Consider the following 8,595-nt stretch of genomic DNA (forward strand, 5'->3'; position numbering starts at 1 on the left):
CCTTCTTGTAACCTTCCATGTGGGGGCCACCTTGTCAGAGATCTTGATGATATCATTTTGTGCCATGAATTCATGTGTGTTCCCTAGTGCTTACTTCCCTTGCATGCATGAATTACATATCATTCCTTGCCATACTTATGATTGCATGCCATGATCATGTTGCATTTGAGTCTAATGGGAGTAGTGTTGGGGTGTGTGAGTGCATGTGATCTTGCTAGCATTAAATGGTGGTGTTGCACTACCTTGTGATGCATGTGATAATGGTGTGTGTGATGCAAGAGGGTGTGCTAGCCTTTGTAAGCTCTTGCCTTTTAACTCCTTTTCCCTCCTATTTTTATTCTTGTCAAAATTCCTTCTTCCCAAAGATGATTCTAAAATGTCTAGTGGTGTGATAAAATGTGCTTGTGAGGGGGTGCAATTTTTCTGGTTTGATTCCTTGACTTTAGTGGTGCAAATAAATTCAAAACAGTAGCTTAATTACTGTTTTGCATTTACTTCAAACATCACCAAATATTGCTTGTCTATTTTTCCCTACTGGGCCATTATTTCTTAGGTCTAACAGGATCCTCCTTTTATTTTTTTAAACCAGTAGTTATTTTGGATAATAGATTTTTTCCTTTCCTTCCCTGGGTAGCTAATTCTTTCCCTGGCCCATTAAGCTTTCTGCCGTGCTGGCCCAGTTGGACTCCACCCCTGGCGACAGAGCCCACTGGCGAGCGCTCCTTCTTCCTCCCGACGTCACCCCTGTACGACGCGCGCTCCACCTCTCGATCACTCTCTCTTTGATCCAGCGGCTCGAGCTCGCCTCCCGAGACGTTAAAGAGGAGTCCGGGACCCCCTCCCTACGCCCTAGGGTTCCCACTCCGTTTTTCCCCAGCGCCGCCAGAGTCCTCCTGCCCTCGTTCTTCCCTGGTAAGTAACAGAGAGGAAGCAGAGAGAGAAAGAGTGCAGCGCCTCCTTCGTCAACCGCCGATCCGTCGTCTCCGGCACCGGCCGCCATGTCCGGGGGCTCGGGGCGGCTTCCTCCGTCCCATTCCCGACGCTAGGACCCCGAGGAGCGCCCCCCCCCCCCCCCCCCCGTCGAGCTCGTCCCCGTCAACGGGGCGAACCGGGCGAACTGCGTCAGCTCCTCTTCTTCGCCTCCGGCGTTCCTCCGTCCCGTCCGGCACCCCCTCTTCTCCCCAAGGTGAGGCCCGCCGCCCAGTGCTTCCTCCTCCTCGGTCCGGTCCAGATCCGCGGCGGGGTCGTCGTCTTCTCTGTCGCCGTTCGTCAGGAGTCTGTTATTGTGTGTACGTGCAGAGTTCGAGAGTTTAGTTTGTTGCTGTTAGATGTAGGGGTTGTAGCTGGGGCTTCCTCCCCCCCTCTCGGCAGCAGCGCCGTGCCCAGAGGACCCCCCTCGTCGTCGGAAGTGCAGCTCGGCAGCGCCAGCAGGGAGGCCCGTCAGGTTCTCTGTCGCGTGCTCCCAGGCGGGCATGAAGTTCCGGCAGTTGCAGTTCCGGCAGCCAAGCAGAGTCCTTTTCCCGCACTCAGGGAAAAATGGATCCCCCGAGAGTCCCGCGGGCCCCGCTGTTGGTTTCCCCTGCCGGTGGTGGCCGGGAGTGGCGCCGCCAGCGTCCTCGGGTCCGGCCGCCGGCGGGATGCTTCTCGTGAGATGCGTGTGTTTCTGCTTTACCTTCTAGCCTTAGCCAGACTCCGGTTCGTAGCCTGGTGGTAGTTTCTCTCGGTCATATGCATGCGCCTGATGAGAGGTCTAGGGATCGAGTCCCCCCCTCGGCGCCTTTCTTTTGTGGATCTGGATGGTTTATTTGCATCAGAGGGCCTGCCGTCACCTTACCTTGCATCTCTCCTTCTCATGTCAACAAGTAGTGCCGCAGCGCAGTGGCGTGAGTAGGTGGTGCTGGACACCAGGGTCTGGGATCGAATCCCAGCAGCCCCTGATCTATTGTTTTTTTTGCTTTTGTTTTTTTTCTCCCTGCCTTTTTATTTCTGTGTCCGAACTCCTACACTTGTGTCTTTCAGTTTTTGTTCCCTGTTGTTTTTATTTTAAACACTCCTACGCAGTGGTGATTGCTCCTGTTCCTGCTCGAATAGTGGTATAGATTTAGTTGTGAGTATGTTTTACATACTAGGGGTGATAAATAGTTTTGCTAGCCGGTGATGCTTATAGTGGTTGTACCTTGGTGATGAGGAGCCAACCTTGATTAGGGCATGATGCTAGATGCCTTGTTAAATATGGGTGTAGTGTGTGGAGCTGATTAGTTGCCCTAGCTACTCTTGCAAAGCCCTAGCTTGTGATCTTTAGTGTGGGCTAAGGGATCTGGTAGTTTTATTAGCTTGCTTTGATATAGTGGGGTGTGGGTGCCTCCCCCTCATCACATGTCTTGAGGTGAAGGGTAGCACTAGATAGCTATGTATGTTAGCATGTGAGGGTGTGGATTGTTGTGGTAGTTTGCATATTGATGGTGACATGAATACTAGGAAGATCCTAGTGATGCTTGTGAGAGTGTGCACCATCACATGCCCATATGTGGGAGGTGTGCATACTCTCTTGTTAGACAAAGATTTCTTATGTGTGAGCTTGATGCTAGTGCTTGAGTGGAATTGTGTGTGTTGGAGTTGTTGATGTGCATGACACAAACATGGGGTTCAAACCCCCATGTCACTTTGTCATTGTGCACATGAAACCCTCCTATGTAGTTGTCATCTTAAAAGCATACCTTATGGATTTGCATTTTCATTTTGTTGGAAGTTTGGGCTTTGTTTCCATGATATAGATGGAGCCCAAAGGCATGGGTTTTGGTGTGTTAGTTGTAGGGGTTTGTACTCAACACCATAGTGGTGTCAAACACCTCTTGGGAACATGTGTGTGCAAACTATGTCTAGACAAAGTGGGCATGTGGCTGTAAAAAAATTCCAGATTTTGAACTCTGAAAATTTCACTAAGTCTGGGATGCTGAAAACATTTTCTTCCCCTGTAGACAAGGTTGTTCTGGTCATTATGTGGAGAACTGGACTTAGTTCAGTGCTAGTGTTTTGAACCTGGTATGTTTGTGAAGCTTCCTGTCAATTTGCAAGTCATTTGGAGTCCAGTAGCTTGTGTTTTGATTGCTGTCAAAAAGCTTCAGAAGAGAAACAGAAACTCAGGTGCAGGAATTTTCACTAAGTCCCTGAGAACTGATGGTTTTGGTAAAGTTTGTGGCCTTGTATCTTCTAGAGTTTAATTCCTTTTTCTGTGATTCTTGCTGGAGCTTGTAGTGTTCTTGGTTGGCAACAGCCACATATATTATTTGTCATATTTGAAGACCTGTAGCTATGTTGCATGTTGCTCACAAACAGCTAAGATGCAGAAACTGGCAGATTGCGTAGTTTTGACTTTTTGTTCAAAGTTTGTGTTCAATTGTAGTTGGGGTGTTCTACCTTGCTCCATTTCATTCATGTTGGATTAATATGTGTCTTGGCAACCTGGGAACACCAGATTTGTGCCAATTGTGTGTGTGGTGATGAATCTTTCACGCAGGGCTTCATATCGTGTTTCGTTGATTCCCGTTGATCCGTAGCTCCGTTTGCAAAGTTCTTTACATGGTTTTGCACCTTTTTACGAGATGCATCTGTTCATATCATTCCCATGCATGTCCAAATAGTTTAGTGCAAAGTTATGTCCAGGAACTTGTTGTAGTTTATCTTGCTTGTGCTAGTGTTAAAAATAGTGGTGCATGCTCAACTTTCATCTCATGCATCATGTGATTGTTGCATTTTGTGGTGCTGCTGTTCATTGGCTGTTATTTTTGTGTTGGGTACCACCGGGAGCGGAGACCGATTACGTGGAGTCAGGAGAGTACGTGCAGGACGATCCAGAACCATTCCAAGCTGAGGATATCACAGGCAAGATGACATGACCTTGATCCCATATCTAGACTTGTTATGTTAGTTTCGATTCCACGTTATTGCTCGCTGCCTACCACTGAAAATATATTGCCTCTTCATATGCCATGAGCCCAAACACCTTACTCTTTCCTAGCAAATTTGCATGGCTAGGTAGGCTTGCTCAGCTACTAATGTTAGCATTGTTAGTTGCAGGTGTTTATAACTCATGAGTTGCCATGAGCTTGATATCATTATATTAATTTCTGTTATTTAATTAATGTATCTATATATTTGGTAAATGACGGGAGGCCTAGCCTTTTGCCGGGTGTCTTGTTCCGTTATTGCCGCCTTAGTTACCGGTTACCGGTGTTTGATTCCATAATGATCGCTCCTAACACGATCGGGGTTGTTATGGGGACCCCCTTGATAAATCGCGTAGTGTTAAGGCTTGTCCGGCAGGACCCAACATTGGTACTATTTGCTAATCACTTAATAATAAACTGCATAGGGAATAGCTACCCCGAGGTTTCTTAATCAACAACCCGGGCCAGTGCTCCTCATGAGTGTTGGACCAAACCAGAGCAGCTTATTACGCTCCCCGGGGCAACTCGGAGTTTTGGCGTGGTAACCATCGCTCATCCGGCGTGTCCTGAGACTGAGATACGCGGCTCTTATCAGGGTCGTCGACACGTCGGGAGGTCCTGCTAGCCTTGTCTTACCTTAGCGGTATATCTTGCGTATAGGAATTCCGGTAAAGCTTTGGTTTTCCCCAGAGTTGAGGCTTTCCTCTAAGGAATCCGACGAGATCACGAGATTCGTGATAGAGGATGACTTTGCGGCCTGTGTTCGTTTGTGATGGACTAGTTGGAGCACCCCTGCAGGGTTTAATCTTCCGGAAAGCCGTGCCCGCGGTTATGTGGCAACTTGGAATATTTTGTTAACATCCGGTATTAGAAAACTTAAACATAAACTAATAAAACATGCCAACTGTGTGCGTAACCGTGACTGTCCCTTCGAAGATCTCTCTTCCATCGGGAACACGGTGGGGTTATGAATGCCGTAGGTAGGTGTTCAGGATCACTTTCTGATCAAGTATTCACGATCGTTAGTATAGAACACTGTCACTTCTCCTTTGCGTATGCTAACCACTTATTCAACCTTAGGATGCAGCAGCCTGAAACACCTCACCCCTTCCTTACCCAATAACATGACTAGTTCTGGCACCAAGGTCTTAGATTGCTGAGTCCCCGTGACTCACGGATTCCTCCGAAACTCCCAGCAGGTACAGGTACCCCTGAGGCAGATGATCCCGACGGCACCCAGTTGGCGTGGCAGTACGACGAGGAGACAGATCGCCTTTACGTGAACTATCCAGAGGACTGAGCCGTGGTCGTGATCGTGGGCCTGCAGCGGGTAGCATAGCATTTTCCTTGTTTTGTAGTCCGTACCGGAACTACCTTGTTTGTATCTGCGTTGTACTCTGTATTTTAATAAGAAGACAGTTGAATCCCAGATTGTCTACTTTATTTATTATCATGTGCTATGTTTACTTGCTTGCAAAACACTTAGATGCGCTTCTTTCCTATTTGGGGGCCTCGACCCCCAGATCGGAAAGGACCGCATCTTGGTCGTTACAAGTTGGTAATCAGAGCCTTACGACCATAGGAACCTTTGTGTGATCGTATTTGGCCGAGTCGAGTCTAGTAAATGTTTTGGGTCTTAGTTATATCGGAGAGTAGGTTTCATTTTTCTCCTCTTCTTTGCTCTGGTGAGGCTTCCGTCTTAGGAAATCTTTAACTCTACTCCTTTTCCCGCTCAAATTTTTTTTTTAGGATCACGCGGGTGTTTGTGAAATCTATATGATTTCGATGTGACGGAATCGTGTCCTGGTGCCTCCTATCTGCTCTAAGTATCAGGGGAGTTGAGCTCCAGGGATTATCGCGCACATCGCCATCATTCAGATTTCTGAGTACCTAAGAACGGAGGGTGTTCGTTATTGCTTCAATACGGGTAGTGGTGAGATAACCCCGACGTCCCCAGTACTGGTGTAGATTGTTCGGGGGTACTACCACACTTTGTATCGTTGTGATCACGAGGATCTGTTGTAGACGAAGGTCCGAGATGCTGGTTGGGTGTTGAAGGGTGTGATACAGGTGACGGTTTAGATTAGGAGTTGTGTGAAATACTCCTTGTATCCATGTGCCTGATTACATGACAACTATTTCGGGAATTCATAGGTGGGATATCTGGTAGTATCTTATAGGACTATCTTCCTACAAACGCTTGATTGAGGTTTGGGAAATCTCGATCTTATGTTTGTTCCGAGCAGTTCTAGCTCACGCTTGTTTGCTGTGGCCCCTTATCGGAATTTTGTCGTCTGTTACTTTGAGAATGCACTCTTGCTATGTTGTGGAGTGCAATGCTAAGTTCTATTCAGATATTCTGTCTTTTGATTCAGCTTATCGTCAAATATTCTGTGGACTAATATGTTGTCCGTCTTCAGGATGGCTCCACCAACTCGTCAGACCCCAGCGCGTGAGGATATGCCGCCTCCACCTCCTCCTCCGCCACCGCCGCCGCCTCCTCCTGCAGAGGCCTGGCAGGTGATGATGGCAGCTACCAATGCAAATACTCAGATGCTGTTGCAGTTGATCCAGGAGAGAGCCAATCATCAGCAAGGCAATTTCCAGCAGGGTGGCAATCACTTCGCCAGTCTGAGTCAGTTCCTGTCAAACCAGCGTAGGACGTTCACTTCTTGCGACCAGCCGTTTGACGCGGAAGATTGGATCCGTGATATGAACAAGCATTTCGAGTGTAGCAATGTGCGTCCAGAGGATTATGTCAAGTTTGCAACATTCCAGTTGAAGGGGCAGGCTTCTATTTGGTGGCAGCAGCTTAAGGACTCCAGAGGTGGCAGGGTGATGTCTTGGGACGAGTTCTGTCGTGACTTCAGGTCCCACTACATTCCATCCAGTTTTGTTGAGGAGATGTGTGAGAAGTTCACGCGCTTGAAGCAGGGCAGCAATTCTGTGTACAAGTACAATGTTGAGTTCCACGAGCTCGCCCGGTACGCATTGCAGGATGTTCCGGATCAGAAGAGCAAGATATACCAGTTCAGGGGTGGCTTGAAGGAGGATTTGCAGTTAGCACTCGCTTTGCACGATCCTGAGGAGTTTGGCAAATTCTATAACTTAGCTCTCAGAGCAGAGGCAGCCTTGCTCAGGGTGGAGAACTCCAAGAAACGTTTCAGAGATTCCAGCTCTTCCTCGACTCAGGTGGTTCAGAAGCAACAGAGGTTTTGGGTTTCTCCTCCTCCTCCTCCTCGGCACTCTCAGCAGCCGAAGCACTCAGGTGGACGTGGTTCTTCCTGCCCACCCAACCCCGGATTCCAGCAGAGATATCAGCATCAGAAGCAAGGGCCTCCTCAGATTCAGTTCCGGCAGCCAGCAGATGTCACTTGTCACAAATGTGGGCAGAAGGGTCACTATGCCAACAAATGCACTTCTCAGCTCCGTCTGCTGCCGCCTCCTCCAGGAAAACCTCCTAGCAACGCTCTTGTGAAGTTCAACCCCAGATCAGCTCGAGTCAACATGGTGAATGCAGCTGAGGCAGAAAATTCTTCGGATGTGATCATGGGTAATCTCCTAGTCAATCATTTTCCTGCTAAAGTCTTGTTTGATTCTGGTGCTTCGCATTGCTTCATCTCCAAGCCTTTCTTAGCTAAGCATGATATTCTTGCAATTCATTTGGATAGTCCCTTCCGTGTGGTTTCTCCGGGCATGCGTATGAGTTCGTTCATGATGGTTCCGGATGTTTCTATCAAGTTGGACAATTATGCTTTTCTGGCGTCTCCTATTGTCTTGGGCAAGTCCGACATTGATTTGATCCTTGGTATGGACTGGTTGGCCATGAATAAGGCATCAATTGATTGTGAAGCTAAAGAAGTGAAGCTGACCCACTCTTCGGAGGATGTGATTATATTCGCGGCGCGCGATCACACAGTCCGCTTGTTCTCCTTGAATGAAAAGGGTGAGATCAATCCCATTGAGCAAGTTCCAGTAGTCTGCGAATATCAGGACGTGTTTCCTGAAGAGTTGCCAGGGATGCCTCCGCACCGTGAAGTGGAGTTCGTCATTGAGCTTGAGCCAGGCACAGAGCCAGTGTGCAAGCGGCCGTACAAGCTGGGTCCAGAGGAGTTGAAAGAACTCAAGAGACAACTCGATGAGCAGGAGCGTTTGGGTTTGATCAGACCAAGCTCGTCTCCGTGGGGATGTGGTGTTCTGTTTGTCAAGAAGAAGGATGGCACGGAACGACTGTGTGTCGATTACCGCCCATTGAATAAGAAGACAATCAAGAACAAATATCCGCTTCCGAACATAAATGAGTTGTTCGAGCAGCTGAAAGGTGCTAAAGTATTCTCCAAGCTTGATCTCAGAATGGGCTATCATCAGATTCGCATTCGTGAGGAAGACATTCCAAAGACGGCTTTCAGGACCAGTTTTGGCTCATATGAGTATACGGTCATGTCTTTTGGTCTGGCTAATGCTCCTCCAACTTTTTGCCAATTGATGAACTATATTTTCTCGCCATTCAAGAATGAGTTTGTCTTGCTTTATCTCGATGACATTCTGGTTTTTTCTGAGGATGAGGAAGAACATGAGAAACATCTCAGGTTGGTGCTTGATAAACTGAGAGAATACAAGCTGTATGCCAAGTTTTCCAAGTGCGAGT

Source organism: Hordeum vulgare, chromosome 2H (genome assembly GCF_904849725.1).
Source record: "Hordeum vulgare subsp. vulgare chromosome 2H, MorexV3_pseudomolecules_assembly, whole genome shotgun sequence".
Lineage (NCBI taxonomy): Eukaryota > Viridiplantae > Streptophyta > Magnoliopsida > Poales > Poaceae > Hordeum > Hordeum vulgare.